Source organism: Jaculus jaculus, chromosome 7, assembly GCF_020740685.1.
Source record: "Jaculus jaculus isolate mJacJac1 chromosome 7, mJacJac1.mat.Y.cur, whole genome shotgun sequence".
NCBI classification, from domain to species: domain Eukaryota; kingdom Metazoa; phylum Chordata; class Mammalia; order Rodentia; family Dipodidae; genus Jaculus; species Jaculus jaculus.
The window spans coordinates 116,163,363-116,175,496 of NC_059108.1; the positions used below are offsets into that span (position 1 = coordinate 116,163,363).

General features: G+C 44.8%; 1 protein-coding gene and 1 non-coding gene across 2 annotated transcripts in view; both read left to right on the forward strand.

The window, feature by feature from the left end:
- Prkch (protein kinase C eta) overlaps positions 1–12,134 on the forward strand; it is a 269,722-nt gene that overhangs the window by 193,878 nt on the left and 63,710 nt on the right. The window lies entirely within an intron of this gene.
- On the forward strand, positions 502–608 carry LOC123462461. The gene has a single exon (XR_006638283.1). It is a non-coding gene; the product is annotated as a U6 spliceosomal RNA (small nuclear RNA).

A 12,134-nucleotide genomic window follows, 5' to 3' on the forward strand; every position in this document is an offset into this window, starting at 1 on the left:
ATAATCAGCCGAAGTCTTTTGCATTGAAATCCATAGAAGGTTTAAGTTTCATTAGAATAAAGGTTAACATGGAATTGCACTCTGCCTCCAAACAAACACTTGCCCTATTTGGATTCATAAAATAGGCCCGAGATGTTCAGAAGAGCATATTTTCATGGATTGGCTCAGCTGAGGTTTGCTAAGGACCTGGATAGCCCAGCCCTGCAAGGTTGCGGGACACCTGGCTGCTCTCAATTCCGTTGTAATATTTGAAGTGAATTGGTTAATATGGATGCATTTTATTTGAAGAATCCACACTCTACGGGCTTGGGGAGATAGTAAAGAGCTGCCTTGAGCATGAAGAGCTGAGTTCAATTCCCATTACAAAACCTGTAAATGCCAGCCACGGTGGCATGCCTCTGCAGTCCCAGTGCGGGAGAAGTGGATTCCTCACTAGCCACCTGGTCTAACCTGATTGGTGAACTCCAGGGTAGCACGAGACCCCATTTCAGAGAGGTAGATGTGATCTCTTCAGCAGCACATATACTAAAACAGGAACGATACAGAGAAGATTAGCATGGCCCCTGTGCAAGGATGACACGCAAACTCGTGACGTGTTCCATACTTTAAAAAAAGAAAAAGAAGCCGGGAGTGGTGGTGCATGCCTTTAATCCCAGCACTCGGGAGGCAGAGGTAGGAGGGTCACCACAAGTTCAAGGCCACCCTGAGACTACATAGTTAATTCCAGGTCAGCCTGGGCTAGAGTGAAACCCTACCTTGAAAAAACAACAACAAAAAAAAGGAAGGAAGGAAGGAAGGAAGGAAGGAAGGAAGGAAGGAAGGAAGGAAGGAAGGAAGGGGAGAAAGAGAGAAAGAAAGAAAGAAAGAAAGAAAGAAAGAAAGAAAGAAAGAAAGAAAAAGAGACAGATGATGTATTTGAGGACAAAATTTGAAGTTATTCTCTTGCCTTTACATGTGCACACACAGGCAACTGTCCACATACGAACAAATATATAGACAGCCATGCACACTAAACATACATACACCCATGTACCCACAAAGAACCTGCATCTAAGCTGATCAGTATGGCTGACCGTGGGTCTAAGCGGCCATAATAATGAGGTCAGATGAGGTGGGTTTGCCAGCTAAGCGTATGAGAAAGTATCCTGCATGATGGTGTTTATGATCTGTAGCCCCTCTCAGATAGGAGTCGATTCCATTTCACAACACAGTCTTGTGATCACAGCACATTACAACTTGAAAAGGGTTCAAAGCGCAGTTGATGGTCTCACTGGAATCAAATGAAACGTCCATCAGAGAGATGGGGCAGTGTGAGGGATGTGACCGTGAGCGCCTCTGCGCGTCCACGCTGAGGCTTTCCTGTCTTCTTGCCTTTGATTCCTGCTCTTCAGATTACGTTATGACTTAGTGGCCATGTGCACCTCTTCTTCTCTGCTGATGTAGTTACTGTTTCTCCTTTGGTGACCATTCCCTCTTTCATGTTGGAACATGAGTGCCGAAGTGAAGAATTTCCTGATTGAAGTGCTGCTGCCTCTAAGTCATCCAGCCCTCCTCTGCTTACATTCACATTGTGAGAAATAAGACTTCCTCACTCAGCAGGGATTGCTGTTGTGAATCTAAGTAACACACCAGCAGCCAGAGGGAAGCTGGACAGCTGTTCAGAGCCAGCCCGTTACCTGCACGTGTCCGTCAGTCCTGGCCGTTCTTTACCATATCGACAAGAGGGTTAGCATGGTTCAGGTGAACGATCGAGTCTTAGAACATCATAATAAACCAAGCCAACTGAAAATCCAAACTATGCCTCTAACCACGGGAATGCTTTGTCTTCTCAGGAGAGACCTGAGGACAGCTGGCTTCTCAGTCCCCTCTCAATGTCGGGGTAACTCTAAATCATGAAAATGAGAAAGAAACAGGGAAGAACAGTCACGCGTAAACTTGAACTACTCAGAGGCTTTCTTTACGCACCGCAGCACTGCACCGATGTCAGGTGGCAAGCTCGCTGACCCCAGTCCCATGTCGCAACTCTGCCCCTCGTTTCACTCCTCCTGTTGTACAGAGGCCGTGCTGGCGTGGGAGCCGAGGGTGACTTAGTGAGACAGTGTCACCCCACATGCATCTTGAAGATTTCTCTCAGTCCCTGTGGCGCCGTCTGAGAATGGATTTTACTTCTGGGCTCAGTCCCATGTTCAGGCTTGAACTGATACAGCTGACTTTGAAGGGTGGACCTTTAATTAGGTTAGACTTGAATGCTATTTTTGTCCTGTGGATTTGTTTTACAGGATCACTTAATTCCAGCAGGCTGTTGGCTGGGAAGCATTCTTAAGGATAAGGCTTTGAAAGCCATGTCCTCGGAATTCATGCATGGTCAAGGGCATATCTGGGTCACCGTGAATATGACAAAGGAATCCAGTGAGGAACTTGGGAACATTTTGTGTTCCAAGATGGTCTTTATCAGAGCTCCAGAAGATTTCTGTCAACTAAGTAGAGTTGTTTGTTTGCTTGTGTATGTGTTGTTTTTTTTGGGGGGGGGGGTGTAAAGGGGACTTATTTTCCAGCAAGTTACAAAGATGGAACCATCTGTGAGTCATTGTCAAGTGGGACTTTAATGGTGCTTTGGGCTCCCGCTAGCATGAATTTTTGTATTCATTCACTGTGGCCGTGTGGGAGAAGACAGGTCAGCCCCACGTCTGTGCTTTTCAGCTTGTATGCCTCACCCTGGCATTTTGCATGGAGCAGAAAGAAGCCCAGGTCCTGGGCGGTGCAGCAGCAGCGGGTCCAGCCCCTTTGCCTTTGGTAACTGGAAAGTGGGCAGTCATGGAATCAGTTTTGCCAAGGGGGGGAGGGGCAAAGCCGCTCATTGCTGTGTCCTGGTCTGACCAGGAACTCAGGCAGACAGTGCTCATGAATAATTTCCACATAAAATGGGCCTTTTTCCATAGTCAAACCTTTCAAGAAAAGCCAGAGAAAGAAGCATGCAGACCATTTACCAGCATTACAGACCCCATTTTCTGTCATTAAACTACATGAAAGAAAAATTCAGCCATTGCTGACATTTTAAAATCAAAGCCCCTGAGCCAGCTAGCTCAGGTTTGGTTTTTCAGTTTCTGACAAAGTGTGGAACGTACCAGCGAGGAAGAGTTTATAGAAGTTTAACTTTTGAGCACTGTGTCCTCAAACAGTGCCTGCATCTTAGCACACACGACCTGAGGGGTGAGCCTGACCCTTGCTCTCTGCGCTTTTTGGTGGGCCGCGTGTGTGGTAATCGGTGGTCACTCCTAAGGCTCCCGGAGCCGGTGCCTGGCGCTTAGTTCACTCTCCCGCTTTCTAGTTGCGGAACCCCACAGAGAGGAGGCTTTGCCCGCAGAGGCCAACAGCCAAGCCTTCTCCCCTTATGCTTTCAGAGAACATTAACGCTTAGTGGAATCATCTTTGATTTCTCCTCAGATTGAGAGAAAAAAATCTGCCGCATTTGACTTTTTTTTATTGACAACTTCCATGATTATAGGCAATAAGCCATGCTAATCCCCTCCCCAGCCTTCCCCTTCACAAATCCACTCTCCATCATATCCCCTCCGCCTCTCAACTAGTCTCTCTGATTTTGATGTAGGAGGCCATTGTGAGGGTCTTATGTAGGTAGGACCAGGCACTGCGAGGTCATGGATATTGAGGCCATTTTGTGTCTGAAAGATTGCATTGTAAACAGTCCTACCCTTCCTTTGGCTCTTACGTTCTTTCTGCCACCTCTTCCACAGTGGACCCTGAGCCTTGGAAGGTGTGATAGAGATGTTTCAGTACTGAGCACTCCTTTGTCATTTCTTCTCAGCACCATGGTCCTTTTGAGTCATCCCAGAGATCACTGTCATCTGAAAAGAGAATCTTCTCTAAGCAAAAATGAGAGGAGCATTAATATATGGATATGGACATTAAGAAAAGAGTTCATAGAGCAGTTTGGTGAGCATAATATATGTATTTAGCCAGACACCACCAGGTGTTACATCTCAGGGCTCATGACTATCCCTGTCATAGGCTTTTGAGCAGGTTTTCAGTACCAGGCATGTATTCCCTCCCATGGAATAAGGCTGGCAGTGTCCACTGTTGTTTATCTCCACTGATGACTTCTTTCCACCATAGACCTACATGCAGTATAGCTTTTCCCAGCTGGTCTATGAGGTGGAGATTTTCAGCTCAGCTCCAGCTTGATTTCTCAGTGACATTGCAGCTCAAGCATGTGATGACCTATCTTTTTCTTTCTTTCTTTTTTTTTTTTTTTCTTGGTAGTTTTTCAAGGTAGGGTCTTGCTCTAGCTCAGGCTGACCTGGAATTCACTATGTAGTCTCCGTGTGGCCTCAAACTCATGGCAATCCTCCTACTCTAACCCAGGACCATGAACTTGCTAGTCAAGAAGCACTCTCACCAGAGCTCTGTCTCGAGCTCTGGTGTAAAGAAATTTAGGCTTTGAGAAGACTAAGAGCATCCCCTCTGAGGAAAGTTCTGTTGAGCTAGACTCTGACCAGTGTTTAGAACTGTCCTTGTTTATCATCACTTCCCTCCTTTCTCAGGGAAGCCACAGGTGCTTTGCTGACCCAGATACCAGCATGGTCTGAACTTAGCTGGGTGTAGCCTTGCTCTGAGAGCCCATAGTGCGATGGCCTCAGCAAACATTGCCTCTGTGGTTAGGGAGTCACAAGGGGTCTGTTTCCACATTGGCTCTGTGTTGAGTGAGTTTGTGATGAATGCTGTGTGCCTGAGTCATCATTGTCTATGGTTCTCCCTTTCTGGAAAACTGGGACAGTATCTCTGATTCCCATCTCCTGGGACCTCCCTCTCATCTCAGCATTTATCCACAGACTGGTAGATTCTACAGATGTCCTTCATGGAGCTTGGGATTTTGTGACCTTACCACTACCTATATTAGAATTTAATTCTATATTTATGTTTAACCGCTGAGAGAGTTCTTTTTCACTAAACATAGTCAAATTGAGCCGTTCTATTTCCCTTTATCCTCTAGTAATGCCATTCTTTCTACCAGGTTATAATAAAGATGGCTACAAATTGTCATTCGTTATTTTTATAGTCTCTGCTCAGGAAGTAGTACCAACCACAGGAATGCTCTGCACATGAGCAGCCTTCACGTGAGAGTTTGGCTGTGAGTCCTCCCCCAGGTTGAGACTAGAATTCCAAACCTTTTAGTCACACTCCTTCCTCCTCTCTTCTTGTCATACTGTGTTCTGCCCATGGTGGCCTCTTTCAGTGACCACTCTTCTGCTGTCTCCAGAACGTGTCCACTCTCCCTGACTCCTTTTCCAAGGCTGTGATGGAGACCCCAGAGCTTTCTAGCTTATTGGACTTACATGACGTTTCCCCCTTGTATGTAGTCTCCCTTCCCACAGGGAAACACTCATTTGACCTCTGCTTTCCCCCTGCACAGCCCTTCGAGACCACTTCTCAAGGGTTCAGTGACCTTCAACTCTGTGCCAAGGACGTGACCATGATGATGAGCTAAAGAAAGAAAGTTCCTGGTACAGAGTATGGCCTAGTGAGGGAGGAGGCTATCAGTCAAGTGGTGGTACACATAGAAAATGCAGCTGTGGCCAGTGCTGTGATGGGGTATGATGGAGACAAACACATACCATGGTTGGGAACCTCCCACAGGGTGATCCAATCTGGTCAGGGAAAGCAGAAGGCTTTCCTAAGGAAGTGACTTGTGTTGAGGCCACTAGTGAAGAGGGAAGAGAAAAAGCATCCAGAGTTTAAAAAAAGAAAAAAGCAATTGTAGAGGCCCAGTAACAAGAAGGAAAAAGCATGGCAAGTCCAAGGGCCTTTAAGGGAAGTGTGGCCAAAGTATAGGAGGCTTGTTTTCCCACAGCTGGCATTTGCTTATCCCAGAGTATTCATCACCCATCTGATGATTTCAATTTTTTTATTAGACACACATTATAAATTATTTATTTGACCATGAGGTAAGGTTGGTCATGCTGCCAAATCCCTGGAGGAGCCATCCAGTCATCACAACAGTGAGGGATGACTCCTGCCTCCCAGCCAGCTTTCTCTTTTGTGTTCGGTCTAGGACCCCAACCCATGGAATGGTGCCACCCAGAGTTAGGCTAGATCTTCATTCCAGCTAAATTAACCTAACCTAGAAACTCCCTCACACACAGATGCAGAGATTTGTTACCATGGTTATATTTATTTATTTATTTATTTTTGAGAGAGAAATTGAGAATAGGCATGCCAGGGCATCTAGACACATGTGTCACCTTATGCATCAGGCATATATGGGTACTGGGGAATTGAACCTGAGTCCTTAGGCTTTGCAATCAAGTGCCTTAACCATGAAGCCATCTCTCCAGCCCACCATGGTGATTTTACATCCTGTCAAGGTAACACCTAGAGATTAAATATCCCAGGATGGCTCATCTGCAGATTGTTGTCCATTTCCAGAAAACTGACAGTATGAGTAGAAGAATGCTGAATGTCTTAATCTTAAATTCACTTCTGATAAGAAGACTTAGTCAGGCATTTTAAAACACCCATCACTGTTTGCTCTATTTCATTGAGGAGTATCCAAGAGAACAGAACATGCTCACTGACACTTTGTACCTGGCATTGTGCTAAAAGGTACAGAGCTGAAATGAGTGAGGACAGAGTCTGGCTCTTTCTGTGGATCTGGTTTAGTTGGCCCTTGGGCAGCTAATAGCAGACAGATACCAAAGTTGGAGGGTGCCCAGTGTATTAGTTACTTTTCTCATTGAAGTGACAAAATACCAGAGAGAAGCAACTTAAGGAAGTATTTTGGTTCATGTTGAATGTATGTCCCTTAATAGACTCAGGTGTGTTCTTTTGTAATTAAAATGTGAATTTTCAACTGCCAGTCTGGAAGGGGTGTCACTAGGGGCAGGCGGATCTATGCAGGGAAGTCTGAGCTCTGCCTGGGTCCCTGCTATTTGCCTCTGGTTTGGTGATTGCTTGCTTGTGGTATAGGCTGTGTGGTTGTGTTGTCTCTCTGTCTGAAGCTGTGAAAGGGGACCAGCTTCTTCCACCGTCGAGGGAACTTACTTTGGATCTGTAAGCCTGAAATATACCATTCCTCCCACAACTGTGTCTATTTGGAAGTTGGTCCCAGCATTATGGAGCTGACCACAACAGTTTTCAGTTCATTGTGATGAGGAAGGGCATGGTGGAATTCCTGGCAGCTTGGTCTGTGGCAGTTGGGAGTTTGTAGCATGGCTTGTCCACATCTTGACAGGCCTGGAAGCAGAGCAGTCCAGCCTGAACCAGACTCAGCTTCCACTTCCAAGGCCCACCTCTGGTGACCCACATCTGCTAGCTGGGCCATGGTCCTAAAGGTTCTACTGCCTCCCAAAAGGGGGCCACCCACTAGAGACCCAACGTTCCAACACAGGGGCCTGTGGTGGACATTTCACATTCATGTAACTCCCAGGGTATTTTGAGAGGACAGAGAATGACCATCCCATGTAAGATATTCAGGCCAGGCAAACTCTCCCTGGAGGAGGAGATATCTGGGCCGAGTGTGGAAAATTAAAGGTACACAAAGATAAGGAGGGTGTTCAGTTGTGAAGGGAGGCATGCTTGAGCACAGCAGAGGACTTTGAAAGTTGGTGATGACTGAATGCATTAGAGCCCAAGGGCTGAGATGCAGGGGAAGATAAGGCCACAGAAGATGACTAGATGGAGGCCATGGAGGGCTTACTATTCTCACAATGTCTGACTTTTGTATCACTTAGGATGTGGCACCAATGCCAGTTAGTCACAGGAAACATGAAAATAGCAGTAGTTGGGGCTGGAGAGGTTGCTTAGTGGTTAAGGCGCTTGCCCGTGAAGCCTAAGGACCCATATTTGTTCTCCAGATACCGCATAAGCCAGACAGCAAAAGGCGAGGCAAATGCAAGATTGCACATGCCCACTAGGTGGCTCAAACATCTGGAGTTCAGTTACAGTGGCTGAGGGGTCCTGGTGCGCCAATTCTCCCTCTTTCTCTCTCTCTCTCTCTCTGTCTCTCTCAAATAAATAAATATGGCAGTAGTTTAAAGCATATAAAAGCATATTTTTTGGCCAGGCGTGGTGACACAAACACACCTTTAATGGGAGGCAGAGGTAGGAGGAGAACCATGAGTTCAAGGCCATCCTGAGACTACCTAGTGAATTCCAGGTCAGCCCGGGCTAGAGTGAGACCCTTGCTTGAAAAACTGAAAAAGCAAGCACATTTTTCATGTAAAAACTTTGGAGGCAGAGAGCTTTGCCCTGGAAGTTCTGTGTCATCATGTGGGACCCAGAGTTCACCGGTTTTTGTTCTGCCACCTTTACAGCTACCCCTTGGTTGCTAAAACTCCAGGAATCATTTCTGAAATCTAGTTCCTGATAGTAAGAAGGAGTAAAGGGCACTCTCCCCAACTATGTCAGCATCCTTCAACTTCTTGAATAATAATGGAATTTTCTACCACTTGGCCATATCCCTAGCTGCAGTGAAGGCTAGACAATCATGTTCCAATGGGGGGAAAAAAAATCAGGCTCCTGTTATTAAGAAGGGAGAAAATAATGTGATAAGAAACTCACAAATTCTATTCCAGGGAGTTTGGATTTTCTGTAGCAGATAGGCAATCTCTGAAGAATTTTAAGCAAGTTGCTATAGAGGGATAGTGGCTCATGTGGGCATGTAGGTGGTGGATAGCAGACCAGGGGAGGGTCAGTTTGAGTCAATTGGAGTATTCTAGGTAAGAAGATAATGAGGAACTAAGGCTGAGTGGTCGGGCTGTAGAGAAGTCCTGCAGAGAAGGGTGAGATACGTAGGTCAGCTGAACTGCCAGGACTTAGGGAGAGTTGGAGTCACAGCAAAGAAGCAAGATGTTCATTCCTGGTATTAACATGGAACATTGAGCGGCTGGTAGTTCCATTAACTAGCCAAAATCATGAACCCAGTGAGAGGTCTAGGCCCTAGAGGAAGATGAGGAGCTCCAGAAATGCTTTGTATCATGCACCAGATGTTTCAGTGGAGATGCCTGATGGGCAAGTGGAGTGTGAGGCCACAGGAAGCAAGGGGACTGGAGTTAAATATTCAGACGTCATCACCAAGTGGCTGATAGCTTAGATCATAAGCTGAGGTGGGCTGCCATAAAGGTCTTAAATGAAACAGTGAACTAAGGACAGAATGCTGTGGAACCAGGTCCCATTTTAAATGTGTCTAAATGTGGCCACAGGATTAAAAGGACAATTGACATACTGCATCTTTTAGAGTGTGTATCCCCAAAGTGAAACGCCATGAAAAATATAATGCCATATGATAATAGAAAAGATCACTTACTGTAAAGTAAGTTTGGGAGAAAACATAAATTCTTTGTACTGACAGATACTGTGAATGGTTTCCTGAAACCTGGTGTTGGGCCTCGTCCTGGTTCTGGGGATGAGGGTGGGTTGCTGAATGTTCTGAGCCATCGACCCATCTGTGTTGTATGAGGATCTGTGTGGTGAGGATCCCATTGACCCTGTGTCCTGAGAGGACATTCGTGAAGCCCAAATCAGATGAAAACATGCAGAATTTCAGCTTGGGCTGAAATTATCCTCAAGTCACTACCTCTGGAATGAGGAATTTTTCAGAAAAATTAGAGGTTTGCCTTATAAAATTCAATGCCCCTTACCAAAGAAGGTTTTCTTAATTCTTCTGATCACTCTATAGTAAAATAATGTGGTTTTTGTTTGCAATCAGAATCCTCTTCTTTGTACATCAGTACTTCTGTGAAATTTGATGTGGTCAATGTGCTAATCACACATTTGTCATGAATTTGAGGTTGTTTTCTTAGAAGGCCTGGAGCCTATGAGATGGATTATGTAGTCTGAAAACTTCACTCTTGCTTTTTGTTTAAATTTCAGCCCTCTCTAATTTTGGAGGGAGGCAGCTGAACTCATTTTGAATTTCCCTTTCCTAGTATTGAGATAGCATTTCCATTGGTTAATGTGAAGGGAGATTCAAGGACTGAACAGACCATTAGTGGAGTGAATATCCTGGAGGCTTAATCCCACTAATGCAGTTTCTCAAAGGACCCAGCTTAATAGCTGGGGGGAAAAAAAATAACCCTAAGCCCTGAACACTTTGTTTCTGTGCTCTTCACCTATTAAATCAGAACAGCGGCTCTGGCAGGCCTCATCAGGGCTTGGCTGCTCTCGTCAATGAGAGCCGTGGCTATTTGGAACTAATTGATAAGTGCTAATGAGTTTCACTGGCTAATGAAATCAGACCACCAGTTCTGCCCTTTTCCTACCAAATTGACCAGGCAACCTGTTTCTCATTATAGTCACAGACAACTATGGATTTGTTTGCCAAGCAATAAAAATGAAGCCAGTTGACCTTTTTGTACTGAGTAAACACTGCCATTTGTCAAAAGTGACTGAGCTGGACAGTTCAACAATGTTCGGGTAGTTCTTCCTTGAAATGGCCCTTCATGTAAGGATCCTGGGGCAGAAAAAGAGGATAAAGATAAGCCCTACCCTTAAGGTGAGTGCTTCTGCTCCTGCCTTCAATAAATACTCAACAAGCACCTACTGTAAGGCACATACTACTCCGAGTTCTGGAAAAATACAGGAAGTGGAACAGGGAAACCCCCTTACCCTCAGAGAGCTTAAACTCTAGCATAGCCAGATCAAAATAAATAAATAAATAAATACATCAAAGTTTGGAGTGATCAACTCTGGGAAGAAAAAGGTTGCCAATGGGAACATAAAAGTGGGGGGAAGGTTAACTAATTGTTTAGTATTTTATGTGAAGAATTAAGAAAAAATTCTCAGATGAGGGACGTTGGAACAGAAGAGCTGAGCTCTAAGCAGAGGAGGAGGGACTGTCTCGTGTAATGCGCTGGAGGTGAAGCCCTGAGCCGCTGAGTCAGTCACCGGGACTGACCCGTGCGCTGGCGCGCTCACACGCTGGTTCTGAATGTGAGCTGAGCCTTCCTCTTGTGAGGATAAGCTCTTCTGAAGGTGTTTCTACCTGCTGATATGACATACTTTGAAACTGCTTACCAATGTATGTTTCATAATGTGTCCCTTTCGTTAAGCAACATGACAATAAACTTTTTAGCCCAATTTTTTTCACTTGATAAATTCTAACCATTTTGCCTTATCATGAAAGCTGTTTATGTCATCTTTTAAATATGAGTGACATAGAGTGATTTTATCCATGAAATACTAACACATTATATATATACTTATATATTATATATATTTATATATGTATATAATATATGTAGTTATATATGTATATAAATAAAGATACATCTATAAGTATATATATAGATGTATATATATTTATGTACATATATATAATATAATATATTATATATAATATATTATATATACTTATAGATGTATCTTTATTTATATACATATATAATATATGAGTATATATAATATATAAATATATATAAAATATATGAATATGATAGTTTTAAAGTTGACTCACCCTGAAGTATGTATACCCATGAACATAACTATTTGGATCAGCATTTGATTTTTTCCCCTAGAACAGACCACTGGAGACGTCGCTGCAAAGTCAAAGGCATACACACTCATAGAACTGCTAAGGCTGACAGAGGTGGGTGGGCCTGGGTTTCAGCCTTGGCTCTGCCTCTTCCCAGTTGTGGGGTCTTGAACAAGTTACTTAATCTCACTGAGCCTCAGTTTCTTCATTGATAGAATGGAGACCCTAGGAACGCACAACCAAGTTAGCTGCTAGAATGGAATGGGAGGCGCATGGGAAAATCTGCCCACCAGGCCTTGCCATGTGGCCCTGGCTCAGTCATGTTCCCTTTTCGAACATTCTGCTGCTTCCGTTAGGAAAAGCGGCCAGGCACGAGTTCTCATGATGGGGAGCATGGTGCTCTCTCCAGTGCACTTTCCCCTGGGGTCTTCAGAACACAGTGTGGAACATTTGTGTGTATGTATGCATGTTCGTGTGTATGGGGGCACACATATGTGCATACTTGTATCGGTGCATGTGGAGGCCAGAGCACAACCCCGAGGGCCCTTCCTCAAGTGCTATCCACAGAGACAGTGTCTCTCCCAAACCTGCAGCTTGCCCATGGGCTACACTGACTGGCCAGCCTGTTCCAGGGATCTGTCTGCCTCTG